The following is a 20,045-nucleotide window of genomic DNA, read 5'->3' as shown; positions in this document are numbered from 1 at the left end:
TGTCAAGAAAAGGAAAGCCATAATTCCTGTGAAGAAAAGATACTCTCAGCTATTGCTCCAACAACTGTAATTTACTTTCTATCATGTTTCTGCTGGCCCATTGCTCCCTCCTGCCTAGTTCCAAATGATAGCCCTCTCGATGAGATCCACTGCATCCCCTCATTTGGTGTCATCCTCGAATACCTTAACAGTTTTTATACCTCCTTTTCCTTTAAAGATGATTGCTTGTTTTGCTCAAACACTTGGTGCATTCAGGCTGTCTTTTTCATTATTGTGCTTTGGATTGAATTTTATTTTTGATTTTTGTTTTAAGGTTAGGTTCTCAGTGGCTCTGAGTAGACTGGATATTTACAAAAAGCCATTTGTGAAAGTAACTCTACCTTCCAGTTAGTAATTTGTCCCTTTATATGTAGTTGTTCCTAACTCACATTTCAATACTTCTTTCAGTCATAGGGAGCTGCAGGACAAATATTTTTCCAAAATATATTCATAAGGGATGGTCCTCTTCCTGTTATTGGCCACCCTAAGTCTGTTGCAGGAGACACCTATAAGAAGATCTCTTTCAAAAAATCTACTTCCAAATCAATGGGGTTCTTCTGTGTATCCCAACTAACCGTGCTGAAAACTACTCTTTAATAGGTGTAAGCTAAAATCACGAAGGATTTTTGAGTGTAGGCTTAATTTTCAGATTTGGATTGTTACTGTCCTTCATGGAAGTTTGAGAAAATTTTAACTGAACCTTGTGATTCCTGAAGTAAATCAGTTTCAAATGACTACAGACCATGGACTGGAGCCCTGAAAATAAACCTTTAGGATTTTGTATCTCTTCTCATCAGTAGTATTGTTCCCTCTGAATTCTTTACTGCTCTTTGGCAGCACTGGCAATGCTGTCTTTTCTCATCATCTTGAAGCGACTCCCACAACTTCATTGTCGATTTTCAGTAGTGGTGGCTGCTATGTGCCTCTGTAGCTCTAGAACTGCTAATTAAATAAAATCCAATTTTAGTTCAATGCACTTACCATATTGATACATGTATTGTCCTTATACAGCTATTTTTAAATTGTTTGTTGCAAGATAAAGTGCTAAGTAGCTGTAATTTATGAACTTGAAACCTACAAAACCCATGGCAACCCTAGTTCAGTGATTATTCCAGGTAATTTCTTTACCCAATCAGTCTGGGGTTTCTACCATAGTTTGCTCATATGTACCCTCTTAGAAAACTCCTTTCTGCCCGAGCTGAAGAACTTCATGAGTGACACTGAACATTAACTTTGTTCAGTGCCAAGCATTCATCTAGTGATATATCACTTCTATCAACCTATGGAAGTATTTTGGGAAATATGATTTTAATTTCTCCTGTCATAGTTTTGGAACAAAGTATTTGAATTGCTTTTTTAGTGAGAAGGTTATTTGACTTGTGAGATCGACTGCTGACTCATGCAATATGCATGTGAGGTGACCACCTGCACCCTTCAGTTAGTTCTTGAATATTTAGAGTGGAATACATGTTTCCTGATGCTCAGTCCAGATCTGAGTGATGTTTGCCAAAGTTTCACAGTGCGAGGGACTACGGGGAAAGGAACTTTCATGGGTTTTTGAAGGCCTGGAGCAAAAGGGAAAACTTGATTCTGACACTTGTATAAGGTTGAGCGTTGTAAATATTCAAAGTCACCTGAACTTCAAAACACTTACTTCTTAAAACCTGGTAACACTCTTGTTGTTTTTGGCTATTTCACTGAATTGAGTTACCAGATTCAATTTTGATTCACTTTTGTTCACTCGTTCATCATCTTGTACTCACCTTTGCAGCTGTGTTGTTAAGGCACTGCCCTAGAACAGAAATGACATCCCTAAAATGGAGGATATCTTCAACCAAAGAACTTTGGCCAGATAATAATTGGGCATCTCCTAGGACTTCCTCAAGAGAATGAGTTGTCTATTCCTCAGCAGGATGATTTTGGCACCCAAGGTTTGAGAAGGCAGGTTTCCTTCTTGCTAGCTACCTTAGGCCTTTTGCTGATGAGGCTAGATGGCTCTGAAACTCAGTCTTAGATTCCTCATTTGCAACTTGGAGGCTTGACACAGATCCTCATTTTGCACTGATCCATCACCTCTGATGCCTACAGGAAGTTTCAAAAACACCCCTCCCAGCTGTTGCCCCATTAATCTCCTGGAGATTAGAGGTCCCATTGCAAATAAATCTGAATGTGCTCCATGGGAACTCCTCAATCAAACCAATCCATAGTTCTGCATGTTGATGTAAATCAGAGTAGCCATATTTAAAGGGTTGTCAATATGTTAGGCTACAAACAAAAAAAAAACACTGGGGAGCTCTGCCATTGGAACAGACCTCCCACTCTGCTTTCTCTGCTAGAGGGCCTAGCAGATTGGCCAGAGATTGGACTATGAAACAGCTGGAAGAGCTAACTTCTTAAATTAATGGAGTATGAATTGCCAAAAGTCATGTACCAGAGCCTTGAGCTCTACTGGTATCATCATATCATGCTGTTCTCCATAATGTAATATTAAGGGAAGAGTGCCGATTGCCATTTTCCAGCCTTTATGTTTCAGCAAAAGTTAACAATGTATAATACAAAATGTGAATGAAAGAAACTAGACCCAAGGATTTTTTTTAGGATCTAAAGTATCTTTTTTAACCATGAACTTTCATATTCCTTCAGATTGCTAAAAATCTAGATGTATATTGAAAAACCTCTCCTCAGAAAAGAAGACTTAACGTAGTTAAAGCTTGACTCTAATGTAATTTATACTTTGTGAGTAGGACATGGAAAAATATTGTGTTAGTAAGAGCTAGTTCCACCATCATGTTTTTAATAAGGGAATTGAATGTTTGTTCTCTCTGAGTCGGGAAGGGGGTGTGGAGGGGTTGTGACAACGGAAGCAAATCCCTGTGTACCCAGTGTTGGAGTACTAAACTTAGTTTTCACTCTTTTGAACATATTTTCTTTCAATTTATGGTAAGGACAATCTAACACATTACGCAGAATGAGAGAAACTGTGCAAGCTGTAGGATTCAGCTGATCCATAAGTAAGTACGTTTCCTGCTGCTGTTATTTAATCCAGCTATGCAATTATAGTAATATAATATTTCAATATTTTTTACTGAGAAACAGTATTTTTTAGTATTCTGAATTGAGGATGTAAAAAATGTGTGGACTGACAATTCACCTCTTTGACTGCAAAAACAATTCCAACTGATTACTAAAATACTGTTGCTTAAAGATAATGGTGTAATAGATACAAATTCATCCCATAATTCTTTTAACCTCAGTAAATGTGTTGCAAATGTTCAGTGTCTTTTGTGGTAACATAAAGCAGAAGTCTTAATTAGTCTAAACAAAACAATTACATAGGAGAGTTTTTAAGTGTGTTTTCAATTTCAGAAAAATTTCTCATAAATTTGCCTTATTTCTTTTTCACATCTTGAATCAGATGCAAGCAAATGTGTTTGTATGTGTGTGTTATCCCCAAAGCACTGGGAGGGTTGTTATGTGAAAATTATCCTTTTAGTTTACACTCATGCTGCTCTTTGGTCACGTTTCAATCCGTTAGAAGGAAAAAAGAAGAAGGAAAAAAATAAAAGCGCAACAGCTCTGCTCCAGGCTTTCGTGGTACTGCAGCCCTTAACAGAAGGCAGAGCTTAGCTGTGTGTATGCAATGAGTTCCATGTTTCTTATTTTAGAAAAACAAACAAACAAAAAAAAAAACACTACCAAGATAACACGAAAGATTAATTACCTATTAATTTTCTTTCTTTCTTTTTCAAAATCAGGAAAGCAGTTGCCAGCAAATGCATTCCTTGCCGCCTTCTTTGCCTTCGCTTCTTTCGCTTCCCTAAATTGCTCCTTAAATATTTCAGTTAAGGTCATCTTGCTTTTTGATTCACTGAATGTAGTGACGTTGTTATTTATGTTCAGAAGATGATAAGAAGTAGTCAGGTTTCTAGTCACAGTAACTTTTGTTATGTTAAGTGCTGAAATATAGGAAAAGCCTGCTTTATGAAACCTCCGAGTTATTTTTCTGTCTGGAGCAACCTTGTGTATAGTTTGTGTTTCTTGCTAACAATAGGTTTTATTGGACTGCTGAAAAAACAAATATGCTGAAACAGTGAGGCAAAAGGAGATGTTCTTGTTTTATCATCCAAGAAAGCACATACATCATTTGGGGCTCATTAACCCACATCAAGTCATCTAAAGAAATTTCCTGTTTGACCTCCTACTTCATGTATTTTCAGTACCAGTTAACAATTTAGGTCTATGTTGGGCCTGCCAGAATCTCCCAAATACCTAAACTGAGATAGATACACTGTTGAACACATAGGTATACCTTACAACTTGGGGAGTTATAACAGTTTGAATAAAAATTGTTTTGGAGGAATAGGTGCCTGTCAGATTCAATCTATTTCAAGCACATTCTGCCAGCTTTTGCTCATTCTAAGATCCATAATATTTTCTTCCATTTTCCTTACTGATTAATTCTATTGGAATAGTTATCATGGGAAAATAATCATACACTCACAGAATGGTTTGAGTTGGGAGGGAGCTCAAAGACCATCCAGTCCCAACCTCCTGCCATGGGCAGAGCTGCCACCAGCTCAGGCTGCCCAGGGCCCCATCCAGCTGGCCTTGAGCACCAAGGATGGGGCATCACAGCTTCTCTGGGCAGCTCTGCCAGTGCCTCACCACCCCCTGAAGAAAAGAATTCCTTCCTTATGTCTAATTTAAATCTTCTGCCTTTTAGCCTAGAGCCATTACCCCTTGCCCTCACTGTGCTCCCAGATGAAGAGTCCCTCCTCAGCTTTCCTGTAGGCCGCTGTGCTTCTACTGACACACTTACCTAGGCAAACTTTCTGGGTAAATCCAAGAAGGAATAGTTGAAAATTGAATGAAAGTGATTTACTGTATCAGAGCTGAATTAATACTTTACTAGATTGTTTGATTGATTGATTTTATTGCATTTTTATTACCTAATCTTTAGGCTTTTTTTCTAGTTTACTAGTGTCCTTTATTCTTTTCAAGTGTGACAGTTTTATTCATTTTTAAGCTAGTTTACTAAGCACTTGAAGCCAAATTGGAACCTTTAGATGGTGGATTTCTACAATGTAGCAAAATAGCCTCATGCCTCAGGCTGACGTAGTTTCTCAAATCGTGGATCAAACACTGCTGAATTTTTTAGTCATATCCACTGAAACCACGAAAAAATAAATTTTCGTGTGTCATCTTGGGAAAGGAGAAATGTATGCAGGTTATTTTCATTTAATTTAAGGGTTTTGCTCATGACTTATAAAAATGGTATTTCACACCATTCAAAACAATGACACCAAGTGATTTTCTTCTGCATTGTTCCCCACCAAAGGATGTGTGTTCAGGGATATATTTTATCATTCTGGTGCTGAATTGCCCCTTGCACATTCACCTTATCGATGTTAGGGATTTTTTAATGACTCCTTAGCAGTAAGTGATAAAGTCCTTTGGAAATTAGTCTGCTGAGATAATCCCACTGAATTATGACCATTACAAACCCATGAGCTCAGATTTAACCATATGCATTCTGCAAATAGAAATAAATGTTGTACTGATCTGCAAATCTGATCTTTTGGGGTTTTTTAACAATAGATTTTTCCACTGTTTATGGCAGTACTGCTGCATTGGTGAAGTCACTTGAAGTTCATAAGTTGTGGGCATTTTGTATCTTTTCATTCTTCTGAATCTATGATGAGCAAGGCTGGACAGTGTGACAGCAGTGCCAAACAGTGGGAGAGGTTCTGGAGCTTTCTTACATGTTAATAGTGGTGCTGTAGTTCCATTACCTTCTTCAAAAATATTTCTTAGTCCATATGGTGCCCATTCCTACAGAAAGTCCAGCAAAAATAGTCAGAATTGGATTCTCTTGTCTATCTATCGGCATTTGCAAAGTTAACCACCGTAACGTTTTCCATGTTGTTCTACTTTTGGTTAGTTAAAACTGCAGTCAAACACCTTGTACTTGTAACGTTTGTATAGAATACTTAAATACCAAAAATGAAAAAAGCACTTTATATAAACAGAAATCACAGCACTATTCACTGGAATAAAGCTGTTTCAAGGTGAAAAGGGAATCTGCTGCATAAGGACATTTTCTATAGAATGTTGGTCTGAAGAAGTAAGGAACTCACAAATGGCTGGATCTGTTGACAAATGTGGGTCTAGTATTTTCGTTTTGTCAGAAAGATCTCACTTCTGGCATCATGCTGAGTATGTAAGTTCAGGAATGACTCAGAGATGTGAATCACATACAACACCCCCCAGAGTCCCCTGGGTCTTCCTTGAAGGTTTTGTGACTGTGCTTCTTTTGTGAGCTTAAATAAGATCATTTAAGCCGCAGGCCATGTTACTCAGTTGTCATATATTGCCATTTCGGGGATTATTTGGAAAACTCTTTACCACCAATATGTTCAAGGTATGCAAAAATTTCTGCATGTAGTAAACCCTTTTATGTTCTATGCGTTATCTGTGTTATACAGGAAGGATTTCTCTCAATGTCACACATACACCTACACCCCTCAAAATTCGTAAACGATATATAGTCAGCATATCTGTTCAAAGGAAGAACTATAAATACTGTTCTTGCATTACAGCATGCTGTAAGCCTTATTGTGCGATGCTGTTAAGTCTCCACTTTTACCCCAGATTGGAAATGTGCTGTAGCAAGGTTCCTTGGTAAGGCTGTGTGCAGTCTGAATAGTAACCAGCATGCAGAAACTTGAATAAGAAGATTCATGAAAAATGAAAATATTCCTGAAATTTCTTTAAACACAGCAGCATTTAATGAAAATAATAGATCTGTTTTCAGTAAAATAAAATTATGGCACAGTATGCTCTCTGACATTAAATCATAACAAACTCCTTTGTGCACCTTCTGGAAAGTATCATATTTTCATATGTTCTTAAATGTGAAAAACAGAGATCTGGAAACTTTGACGATAGTACAAAACTACCATCTCCATGTGTCTTTTTCTGCTCTTTAGCAGGCTAGTTCAGTGTCCACTAAAGTAAATGGAAATATTTCTGTTTATTGCTGTGCTATTGGATTCATCCTTCTATATGTTGCCCAATGACTTATTTCATTGTCGCTCTCCTTCACTAGTCATTATTTTTACCCTTCCGTATGTTTAGATAAAGAAGTTCCTAACGCTAATGATTCATTCTGTTTAGTGCTACTAAGTGATTCTTGGTTTTGCTTTATTATCACATGAAGCTAGTGTTGGCAGGGGTGAACAAGAAAGACAAGGCAGAAAATTAATGGCTCTCTTGCAATGAAAAGAGATACTTTGAACAGAATCAGAGCTTTTTATTGTACACATGCAGTCAACTTACTGTTCATGAAAAGGGGTATTTTTTAAGCATCTTCTCTCTTTACTGTTCTAAGCATTGTTTTATTCATTAGCTTATTTTCATCTTGATGATTTGTTTTGTTTTCTCTGCTGTTACATTTTTGACCATTATATTCTTGCTGTTACATTCTTGACCAAGGCACTTTCCTTCCACAACTTCTTTACCCAATTTATTTCCCATAATGACAACAAAAATTTGAAAAAATATTCTTATTTGGTAGCAAGTTACGGGCCAAAATCTGTCTTTTGGTACTTACATGCAGTCATCTTTTTAGTGAGATTTGCAGTTACATTACTGAAGCTAGAAATATGGCCTGTGCATCCCAGTTCTCCCCTTTGTGTAACTACTGTAAGTCACTGTTTCGAAACATGATTATATTTTATATGTTTCAAAATTGAGGGAAAAATGTTATTAATTATCTTCTAGTGTTTACATACGTAGCCCTTCTTGAGATCTTCTGGAGACTGATGGCTAATCTTTCATTGCATCATATGCTTTGCACTTGGTCTCTAGTACATTAAGTGGAAAGACCTTTTGAGTTGTGCCTTCTTGTCCTTTCATTATACCAGAGGTTTTGCCAAGGGATGGAAAAAAAATACTCTAATGTGCATTCAACCGCTCCTGTGGAAGGGTCCCACTCCACTCACTCATCCCAATTGCTGGCACTCCAAATGTCATCAGGGCTTTGCTGACTCCTCTGAGGCACAGTCAAAGGAGAGCTTATGTGGCCATTGGGACAGATGAGTTGTGCGAGTGGGATTGTAAGAGTGTTTTGTTTTAGTTCCTGGCATCTTGGCTCATGTAATATGCATGCCCAAGAAGAGAGTACTGAGGATACCACAGTTAGAAAGGCAGATTTTCATTAGTTGCTCATAACTTTGTGTCATGGTACTGGGGAGCAAAAGGTTCAATAGTAGCTAGTGAGAATCACAAAAAAACCTTTCAGTCAGCTTATCCTAGCTATTACATCATCACTAAAAAATTGGACCTGATCATCAGAAAGTACCTTATTACTTATTACTGGAGAGACCAATCGCTGCAAGAAGCAGAGCCAAAAAAAACATATTAGGTGATATGACAATAACATTATTTTTCACCTCTGCAATTATTTCATACCAGTGTATTTTTGCTGTATGTTTAAGAATATTCAATCTAGATTCTGGGTTTAAGTTTTCAAGGTGAGATCCCAGAAGGCCTATTGGTTTTCACAGCCACTACTGACTTGAAAACCTAACAGAACATTGGTTTGCTTTTTGATTTATTAGGAAGCAGGCTTAACTGAACTTGCTGGCTGGAATCTGTATAAGTCCTGCTGGATTTCTGCTTTGCACCTGCAGAAGCAGATTTAGAGCTACTGCCCTCTGTGGATACTATGCATTAGCAGTATAAGAGAACTGTTGATAAATTAAGAAAATTGCATTGGAAATGTACTTTGCTGTAACCCTGCCCTGCTGGAGTTGGAGGCAACGTTCCTTGTGAGACTTATGGGACAGCTCTAAATTCAATACTTTGGGCAATATCTTTCTTAGTGTGCTGGGATATATCCCTAGAAATAATGTACAGATAAATGCATGTTATTTATTGCTTAGAAATTGTCATAACTTTTTATTGTTTTATTTATTATAGCCAGAAAAAAAAGACTGATCTGGGGAAGAGTGGAAAAACAATGACAATATATCTTTCATGCATAAGACAAAGGTAAGATTTAGAGGACTGTAATATTGCAAGTACTTATTTATAGCATAATAATAACTATGAGGTAATTTTTTAAGTTCCCAAATGCTGGCAGCTTTTTATTTAAACTTTTCCAGACCTTCACAGTCTTGGCTGCCTAAGAGCTGGTGCTTTAAAATTCTGAGTCCTTTCCAATTCACTGATACAATGAGTCCACTGCCAGGTACTGTGTATGCCATTGGACTGACCTGTTCTGCACTAGAGCAGCAAAGGTTGCATTTCATTTTGTAGCAGCATGTTAGAAATGCAAGCATTTTGGGTTCTTCAATTTATCTTATCTCTGTTTTGGGTTTGTTGAAGAAAGGATTCTTTATTATTTGTTTGTTTATTTCACACTGTCCCTCAGAACCTATAGCTATAAGTGCCCCAATTTTCCCTGGGGCTTCTTTTTTTCCTTTTTCTATGGTCTCAGGTACCCAGTTGTGAATGTAATAATATATTTCATTCCTCCTCTCATATATTCCTCCTCTCATATATTCGTTGTTCCAAGAGCTGGTGTCTGTGCAAGTTCCTAATCAGGTTATTTTTGATCTTTTATAAGTTCGCAAATGAAGAATCTGTGTTCATTATCCTCGAAACAGATAGACTTGCTAGCCACCAAAATGGCTAGCCACTAAAATGGCATAAAATGGCTCTAAGAAACAGTAAAGTGTGCTTTTCCAAAACCAGCATCAGAATGCAGAGCTGTTCAAGAGCACACAAACTTCAGGCAGCCAGGCTCTTGCTAGCCTTCCCAGAGGGTGCTATGTCAGATGGAAAGAGGTCCAGAAAAAGGGAGCAGACAGACTGACAGGGAAGCAGGCTTCACAACAGAGGAAACAATGAAAGATAGAGAGATCATTTCAGCCATTGAGCTGGCGCAGGCAGGAAAACCCTTTCTGGTGGCTTTAGTGTCTTCATGTCCGAGGTGAGGGTTTGGTGATGTGCACACTGACTGCCAGGGTAATGGCTCCCAGATCTGCTCCTTTTCTGTGATTGCTCAGGTAGTAGTATGACAGGGAAGGCAGTCAGATGACAGAACTGACTCACCTGAAGGCCACTCTTTATGCCATTTAGTGATATGATTTTGGCAAGCAGGGCTAATACTTGGTCCTTCACCAGACTTGCTTTAACCACAGTCCTCAGAAGCTTGCAATTAGTCATGGCTAAGGGAATGTGAAACTATAGCTCATGTGAGCAAAATATTTCCCTAACATAAACAAAACAAAGATCTTTTTCCATCATTGGAACTTTCTCCTGAGCAGAGTCACTATGACGTTCTGCGTTTTGATAGCGGCTCAAGTCAGATGAGGAAGGAGATATGAACCATATGCTTCTTGTCAAATGAAGATGAATAAAGAATTTAAGTTGACATAGATGCAGGTAGTTACACTTCAGTTGCCTAAAGACAAGACAGAACAGTTTGTGCTAATTTATAGGTGATTTTAATAGTAATTCAATTTAGAAAAGAACAAAGAGTTGAATGAATAAATTAAAAAGCCTAAAAAAACTATCTCCAAAGCTGAAAATTCTGTTAAAATACTACAAATATTCTCAGGAAATATCTTGATGACTTAGAGTATTCAGTGGAGATGAACACCCAGCCATTTGAACTATCTATTGCATCTGGGGCTGGAATTGTAAAAATTCTTCTAGTCAATCAATTAACTTAGCAAGATACAATTCTTTGAAATTTGATAGTGACAGAGCTTTGCCATGGGGAATACAAAAGAAAAGCTGTTACATTTTATGTTTACAGCAGGTCTGTATATAATGCAGTATTGATAAGTATTTTATGGGAAACAATACACAAGATAGTCAGTATTCTTGTACATTAAAGTATGCTCTTTAATGTTTCTGTTATTTTGAATGTGGTATTGCTGACTTGTAATGTGCCCATGCCCTGGAGGTATTTTAGAGACATGCGGACATGGCACTAAGGAACATGGTTTAGTGATGGGATTTGGCATGTCAGGATGATGGTCTTAATGATCTTAAAGGTTTTTTCTAGCCAAGATAGTTATCAAGCTACATATGGGTAAACTTAGTTCTGCATGGTGATTCAGCAACATAAATAAGAATAAACGAGTTCAGTTCTGCGAAAAAATTCTAAATCTAGTAAGAAGGGAGCTTGTGTTACAACTAAAACTTGTGATTCCTAGCAGCTGGAAGTATTAATTTGTTTTCCCATTTTTTCAGGTATTGCCTACAATAAATTCACTGAGCAAGAAATACAGACTTCTGTCCAGTGCTATGAAAATTAACCAAGGCACATTAACTTCAGGAAATCTTCAAAGGTATGAAAATAAAATGCTTACTCAGTAATTATTTAAACCAAACAAGCCATCAGCATGTGCTACATGGCCTAAGTATTATGTCAGGTCAATAATTAAGCTGTAGTAAATCTTCTGGAGATTCTATTCTGCCAAACTTTAAAGACTCAAGGCTAACCCAAGGACCCTTAACATTTTCATGAGGAAGCAAATGATTGTACGGATAGCTTCTCAATCAAAGTTTGCTATTATTAACTTTCTGCTTTTAAAACATCCAGAAATTGTGTGTTTTAAGTTTGTTGAGTAATATCCTGTAAGCAAAATATGCGCCTTTCTTGACTTTACTAAGAGGAATATTTTATAGACTTGAGTTCTATCATGATAAAAATACTCTTTTTCTGCAGGGAAAGATACACATTAAGCAAAAAGTAGTGTCTTGGAATTTTCCCTTGTTTATGTAAACCTGATGATTATGAAAACTCAAAGCTAATCTCACTACATGCAGCTGGTCATGCTAAGGAAAAGTACTAAGCAAGCTGTCCTGTGTGACTCTGACAAAGTAGTTCTAAAAGATGTGCACAGTGATGTGCTTTCAAGGCCTGGCTGACTTTTAGGTGGAATTAGGCAGCCACTGCAGGTTCTGTTGTGGCTTTGTGATATGAGAATTAAGGCACAAGCCTGAAAATATCAAATCATATATCTCAACAAAGAAGAATACAAAGCCACATGACAGAGCACAGAGCAGTAATATAAAATACTCTGAGATTCATTTTTTCACCTGCCTATATTATATTCTGTCACCTCATTTGCGTGGAACATTTGTGTTTAAACAATTTGCGAATGTATATGATTTAATAGCAGATATATATGGGGTGGAGGTAAATTTAGATTTAAACTTAAGACATTGCTAGTAATGAAAGACATCTGGTATTCATGAAGTTTATTTCTTGTGCAAGTCTTCGTATGGAATTCTTGTTTGTAAACAGTCATTGTTTGACATGTAAGCTCACGGTGTATTTGAATTGCGTAATACATAAGTTACCAGATCTTCAGATAATTTTCATAAGAATAATAATGAATATAAGATTATTCCATCAATAGTGTACTTACTAATCTGATTATTCTTTTAAAAGGAGTCATCTTTCAAAATTATATTGTAATACTTTTTGCACTAGGAGTCTTGTGGTTTTATTATTTATTTTGCGAATTTAAACAGTAGTCTTTTGTATAGTCAGTAGATTTTATTTAGTTATCTAGCTAGCTCTCTTGCATAATGTACACTGAAGGAGTCCCCTGTTTGAAGTAGGAAGCACCTTTCAAATCAAAAAGAATATTATTTTCAAGTTTTTCAGTAAAGTATTTGCCAAATCCTTATCAGAGCAATAGCTTCCAGAGTAAAGGTGTATTCCTGGAGGCATGGTCTGTCTTCTTTATTTTCCCTCCAGGTCTATGGCTTCATATTGGTCTCATTTAATATGTGTATTGTTTTCTTGCATACAGAAAATTCTAGCTGTCTTGTACCATCTATCTATCCATTATCTCCAGTTCCAACTCAATGTTATCTGTCAGATTTATCTAGAAATACATTTTTTGTAGGTTGCTTGTAAAGAGGTTAACCAGAGTAGAGCCAAGAAAATGCATGCTTTGGCTTTCTGTGGAAGTGGAAATTATGTGTAATGATTTAGATCATATCATAGAACCATAGAATGTCTTGGGTTGGAAGGGTCCTTAAAGATTCCCTAATTCCAACCCCCTGCCATGGGCAGGGCTGCCACCCACCAGCTCAGGCTGCTCAGGGCCCCATCCAACCTGGCCATGAGTGCCTCCAGGAATGGGGCACTGCAGCTTCTCTGGGCAGCTGTGCCAGGGCCTCACTGCCCTCTAAGTAAGGATTTCTTCCTAACATCTAATCTAAATTTCATCTCTTTTAGTTTAAAGCATTTCCCCCGTGTTCCGTCACTATTAGACTGTGTAAATAGTCAGTCTCCCTCCTGCTAATGAGTTCCCTTTAAGGGAAGACCACAATGAGGTCTCCTCAGGTTGTTCTCCAAACTGAACAAGCCCAGCTCACTCAGCCATTCTTCATAAGAGAGGTACTCCAGCCCTCTGATCATCTCCATGGCCCTCCAATGAACTGGCACAAACAGATCCAAGTTCTTCCTGAGTTGGAAGCATCAGGTCTGGACTCAGTACTCCAGATGGGGCCTCAGACAGGCAGAGCAGAGGGGAACAATCACCTCCCTCACCCTGCTGACTACCCCTCCTTTGATGCAGCCCAGGTTACTGTTGGCCTTCTGGACTTAAAGAGCACAGTGCTGGCTCACGTTCAGCAAAAGAATGACCTTTTCTTGGAGAAAATGAATTGGATTATTATTTGCAATGCCTTCTAGTTCTATTGAATGAAATAAAGAGTGATCTTTTTGGTGTTGTTTCCAGTCTACCAAAGGCAGGAAGCACACAGTCTTTTTATTGGATGGTTTCCCAGCAATTTTTGTAGATCCAATGGTTAATATTTTTCAGAAGAAGCTTGGGTAGTGTTTATCTAACCTGAAAATTTAGACTTTCACTCTTCGTTGACTACATCATGCACTTTTGTAGAGTGATTTCTCAAGAAAATCTTATAAACATACCTTTCTTTTCTACAGATTTACGGTCATGGAATCTCATACAATGAAACTGTAACTGTGAAGTATGCATAAATGTAATTTGTATTTGTTGCATCAGGAATGCCTTCAGAATATTTATAATGAAATAAAGTGTTATCACTTGTACCATGTACAAAATAGCTGGAAAGTTCCAAGAAAAATAAAAAGGTGGCTTTTTGACCTGAAGCTTAAAAATCATGTCTCTTATGTATATAATCTATTAATGACACTCTTAGTGCAAAGACTTTCCTGGCACATTATCTGCTGACATTCCAAAAGCCAACTTCAGCTAATTAAGTTGAACAGAACTTAACCCTTGGGGTTAGGTCTTTTAGAAATGTAGTTTCATTAGTGCATATATGTTTATCCCAGCCTCAACTCCAAACAGGTTTTTGGATCCCAGTTTATCAAGTGTAAGAGCTTGAAAAACTGATTTCATTTAATATTAAACAAGTTTGATCTTGAAGTAAAAACCAAAGATGCTTGTGTTATGGTATTTCTTTACAAATTAGAGGGTTGAGAAGTGGTAGACTGTGTGATCTGAGTTCTCCAGAGTTCTTCACTGACCATTGGTGTCTCCAAGCAGAATATCTTGCAGTAGCTCACTGAACAGTCAGAGGAGTCTCACAGAAAAACTCAGAAGATCCCCATAGGCAGTAGGTTGATAAGAAGCATAGACATACAGCAAGTGCAAGTAATGAGTTTTCTAAATCACCCTTCATTTTACTGCGTGTAAACTGAACCACTGTCAGTGATCTATCAACAGGAGGAATTGCTGAGCATCTTCCTGAAAGGTTTACAGCAGAACTACATATTTTAAATTTTAATTTTTTTTTTTTATTTTTTTTTTTTTTTGAGGTCTTTCTGTGTTCTGATACTTCAGTTTTATTTGCTGTCTACACAGGATACAGCCACATCATGCTGAATCTGTAATCAGGCAGCCTTACTCTAGCCAGGATCTTGTCATGGTTTAGAGGTGTTTTTTTGTTGTTGTTTGTTTGTTTATTTGTTTTTAATTATACTCTTAAAAGACTACAAGAAATGCCTATCAGAAATTAGGAAATCCCATGGAAAGACTCTTCCAATACCTCAGAGGTACATCTCTGTGTCACGTGCCTCTGTTCATAGGCATACACATTCAGACTTGTACCCACACAAAGTTTTTCTACTAAGAAGCATGTGCTTGAGTATTATTCACTGCATCCCCAAATGAATTCTGCCATCAGTGATCTCTGTTCTAGTTCATTAGTATATTCCACTTCAGAAACAAAATTGATTCATTTTCCTTTTTCCTCTCATGCTGTCAAGTTTCTGTTTGAAAAAGAGGATTATGTAGAAAGGGATTATTAGCTGAAAGGTAAGGGGTTTTCCTCCTAAATGCATTAGAGTAAATGTCTTTTAATAGATGTAGTAGATAAAATGAGATAGACCAAGGAGACACACCTTTGCCCCTTTGTTTCCTCTTTTTTTTGTGACTTTCTTGCCCACAGCACACTTCTGACCTGGCTTAGTGAGCGTCCATCCCGTTTGCTTACCTTTCCTTCTCACGCATGAGCCATGTATATGTTGTTTTTTTTTTTAAATATACCCAATCGATTAACATCCAGAGGGAGTTTTCTGCAGTATATCAATACAGTAGAAAGTTGTGTACTTGGATTCTTTGCTTTAGAAGGTGGAAGGGTGAAGATTCTGGGATTCACTTGTATATCCTTAGCCTAACATGTCACTTATATGAAGCAACAGGCATTTGTTTGCCCCTGTGGCTGCTCATCCCTATTAAATTAGTTCACACCAGTAGAGCTCCAAAGACAAAGCATGAAGTTTTTCTCCTTCATTTCCTCCTGCTACTTAGTGAAAGGGATTCTCAGCTGCTGATTAAGTTGCTTCACTGCATTTCTTACCAGCATGTTTCTCTGCACTGCACTCCTTAATGAGGAGTATGCAATCAGCAGTTAGGTGACTGCTATACTGAGAGTATGCTCAGTAGAAGAGAGACAGGCAAATATATATATGTATTTATTCAAAAAACTTCTTTCTAACTCCTGTGCCAAACTGAAGGCAGGAGCTTTCATGTAAGTGTACTATTAAGAGTTCAAGGTCAAGTTTTCAAAATGCCAGTCTTTGGAAGTATTTATGGACATTTAGGTGGTGTTCCCACATTTAGACGGTGTTTTTCTCCTGTAAGAGCCAGCTCACTTCCTTCCTAACCAATATCACTTGTATTATGCTTCAGTGGAAAACTGGTGCTATTCAAGGGCATCAAAATACAACACATGTAGTCTGATAAAAATACTTTTAGTATTGCACACAAGGAATGTTTTTAAAGTAGAGTTTATAAAAGAATTGTATGTGACATTATTTCCTCTACCTCTTCCAAATATTTCCATTCAGATGGATGTTTAGGAAGACTGCAGATTTTTTTCAGCCACACGTTTCTTCTGCCAGTAACTTGATCCAGAAGTATCTTACTGTTTTTCTTGCAAAATGCAAAATGTCTTTATTAGGAAGTAGACCAATAGCATCATTAAGATTGTAATGATATAGTCAGAGAATGGGGAAAAAAAAAGAATACCACAAGGAAAACTCTTTCCTGGCATTATGTAGTAAGACCAAAAAGACAAAAGAAAAACAGCTAAACCAAAACTGTGCAAACAGAGCTGCTTAATGTGACATCTGTAGTGAGATACAGTAATACTAAAGCTATACATGTTTTCTAAGTTATATATACAGCTAAGATTAACATTTCTTTACTTTTTTTAGTCATCTAGGGAAAAAAATGGCATATCTGTAACAGCTTAAATCTACTTGCAGTGAGAAAAGCACATGGACATGTGTTTATACATTGTATACGTGCTATTGACATAGCAGTGAAGTAGCTTACTGAATCAGGGCCAAGAAACACTAATGGGAAAACTTTCCAGCATTTGTTGTTGCCCTCCAGATTTACAGATCTACTACAATGTTTCTTTGCTTACTCTTGCCGTAAGTTGTAATTGTTTTCCCTACTGCATCCTCAGGTGTTCCCAGAATGAATTAAGAATGGCCTATTTTTTGTGTCTCGTAGGTTTTTCTCCTGACAAGTGATCACATTATGTATAGAATTATAGAATCATTCAGATTGGAAAAGACCTCTAAGGTCATTCATTCCAACTGTCCACCTACCACCAATATTGCCCACTGACCGTGTCCCACAGTGCCACATATACATGTTTCTTGAACGCCTCCAGGGATGATTACTCCACCACCTCCCTGGGCAGCCTATGCCAATGCACTACCTCTCTTTCTCAGAAGAGTAAAGTACAGGCTCACACTGGAAGTATGGACAGTATTATGTCTGGGGGGAAAAAATCAGCTATCTTTCACACTTTATTTCTCAAGTGGAAGAAAAACTGATGGGTTTCCATGATGTTTTGCAGCTTTTAATATGTTGAAGTGTGTACAAATGAGAGATGAGATGTACGTGAGCGATTCTGTAAGAGTCATCACCCATTCTTGGCCCCTTTCGATGTTATGCTGCAGTGAGAAAGCTGGTGCACTAGTTAGTTTATTGACCTAGTATTTGGAGGAATTTAGTCGCAATTCCTTCCTCCAGACAACGCTTCCTGTATGACAGAGCTGAAGTCAGTGCTGCAGGGAAAAGATCACTCCACCATGTCGCAGGAGAGCTATGGAAATACACATTTAAGATTAAGGAGCACTTGGATAAGTGATGCAGTGATGGGATGCCCAGAAATGCCATAGAGAAATCCCAGGCTTCACGCCTCAGAAGCTGTCAAACTATGGGCATGTTTATCTTTAGGAACTGGTCCTGGAAGTTGCAGGTCATGCTGCTTCCCACTGAAGGTGTTCTCAGACCCTTACATGATCAGGTCCAGAGCTTCTATGGGATACTGAAATGCCATTAGATGTAAATTAAGATGACTAAGGCAGTAAAATATGACCACTGATTAACAAAGCAAGTCTTTATAGCCATAAATTCTATAATTTATAAATAGCTAGAGACATGACTGAGTAACAATGTTCAACCATGCAACTAATTAAAAGCAAATAAAGATATAATGGCACAGTAGTTGCATCTGAAACAAAAACATTCTTCACTAGAATTTTCAGATTCTTTCACACATTAACTTTTCCTTCAGGCAGCAGGCCTTCCCCTTAACTTTTCATACTGTAAGTAGGGCCAAGTAAAGAATCGTCTACACTGTGTATTCTTGAGTATTTAAAACTGTGCATAACCACTGATATTATCTAGAATACCAGAAACAATGGGGAAGTACAGTTTTTCTGTGGAAACATGGACTTTGAATTTAGGTTGTGATTTAGATAAATCTGTGGGCCATGTGGCCATGATGCAAGAGGAGTGGAAGTTAGTGTCTGTGGAGCCCTGTGCTAAGATCACATTTAATATTTTAGCAGGACTGCATTCTATTGTGGTACTCAGAACACAGATGGCATTTACACCTCAAGGTACCCAGCTGTATCATGATAAATTTTTAACTTTATGAATGTATTTGCAATAGGGAAATGTCTATTTTTATAATTTTCTTGTGATTTCCCTTCTTGTCACTACCCAGTGCTGTTGTACCAGTCTGATTCTTGGACTGAGGATGCACTGAAATTTGCTGTTGTTGCTCTGCTGAGAGCAGTCTGAATATTGTATCACACAACCAACACAGACTGGGGAAAAATAAAGAAATATGGTGCAGAGCTGAAGATGAAGCATAAACAAAATACAATAGCAACAGATATCTAACAATTAACTCAAAGAGTATTAATTAGAATAAGCTGCAGACTGGTGATTACTGGGTGTTTTTTGGGAAAGAAGGTGATGACAGGGAGCTGAGTGGATCTGTTTCAGTGCAGGAACAGAAACACAGAATGACTGAGGTTGGAAGGAATCTCTGGAGGCCATCTGGTCCAATCCTTCTGCTCAAGCAGGGACACTCGGAGCTTCTTGCTCGGGAACATTTCAAAGATAGAACTGTTCTCACTGAAGTTTGAAACTTTCGAAAAAAAATTCTGGTGATTTTTTATTAAAGTTCTGCTCTTGCACAAGACCAATATCATACTGTTCCCATATTTGATATGGTTTATGATTGTCACAGTGAACATATTAGATGTGTAGCTCTGATACTGTCTGATAAGCAAGTTCACAAACACAACTTGCATCTTATAGATCACTAGTAATAAAGACCGTATTAGAGATTTTTCTTTAGATATCACCATTATAACTTCTGAATAAATCATTTACCTTTGAAGGACTTGCTCCAGAGTATCTGAGAGGAATTTAATTAACAATTAAATTAATGCACATGGTTTAAAATCTTGTTAATATTGTTAATATTATTTGCCTGAAAGAGATAAAGGGGGGGAAAAAAAAAGACTTTTCTTTCTCTTAGTTTCTACTCTTTCTTTTCCCTTTTTTCCTTCCTTTCTTCCTTCCTTCCGTCCTTCCTTCCTTCCTTCCTTCCTTCCTGCCTTCCTGCCTTCCTGCCTTCCTGCCTTCCTTCCTGCCTCCCTCCCTCCCTCCTTCCTTCCCTCCTTTCAGTTTTTCTTGTCTGTCTTTTACTATTGGAGTCAGTTTGTACTTCGTTATTCACTAAGCAAAGATTTGCTGAATGGGGAGGTGTCACATTGACTTTTCATTTGCAGGACAACACTTTATGTGCATTCTTGATGAATGAATAGAAACAAAATCGTTCATCTACAACTTGAAAAGTGCATGGCTTCTCTCTAAATAACAATTTTAAACATATCTTCATGTAGTGAAAATACATTCACCACATAGACAAGATAAGAGGGATTCTTTCACTTCTCATTGAAATGCAGCCCTTTTTGGGATATGGAATATTATTGGTTCTAGCAAAATGAACAAATTTTAGTGAGGAGTGGAATTATATGCACTGCTAAAACACCAAAGAAAAAGTAAGCAGAGTAGAATGCAGCTACTTAATTAAAATATCTTGTATATGTCTTAAGATATGTTTATTTTAAGTAATGGATATTTTTTAAGCTATAT

The 20,045-nt window shown here is 37.5% G+C and overlaps 1 protein-coding gene across 3 annotated transcripts in view; it reads left to right on the top strand.

Annotated features, from left to right (window-relative positions):
• Window positions 1-20,045, top strand: part of SULF1 (sulfatase 1) — a 125,686-nt gene that overhangs the window by 11,558 nt on the left and 94,083 nt on the right. For all 3 annotated transcript variants that reach the window (XM_042809090.1, XM_042809091.1, XM_042809092.1), the window contains exons 3-4: window positions 9,022-9,093; window positions 11,308-11,405. The gene's annotated coding sequence lies outside the window, so the exon portion shown is untranslated. The remainder of the gene's footprint in view (window positions 1-9,021; window positions 9,094-11,307; window positions 11,406-20,045) is intronic.

This window comes from Centrocercus urophasianus, unplaced genomic scaffold (genome assembly GCF_019232065.1).
Source record: "Centrocercus urophasianus isolate 14NV4802_14NV808 unplaced genomic scaffold, USGS_Curo_1.0 seq_11, whole genome shotgun sequence".
Lineage (NCBI taxonomy): Eukaryota > Metazoa > Chordata > Aves > Galliformes > Phasianidae > Centrocercus > Centrocercus urophasianus.
The sequence above is the reverse complement of the archived record's forward strand: the minus strand, read 5'-3'. Positions and strand labels throughout refer to the sequence as shown.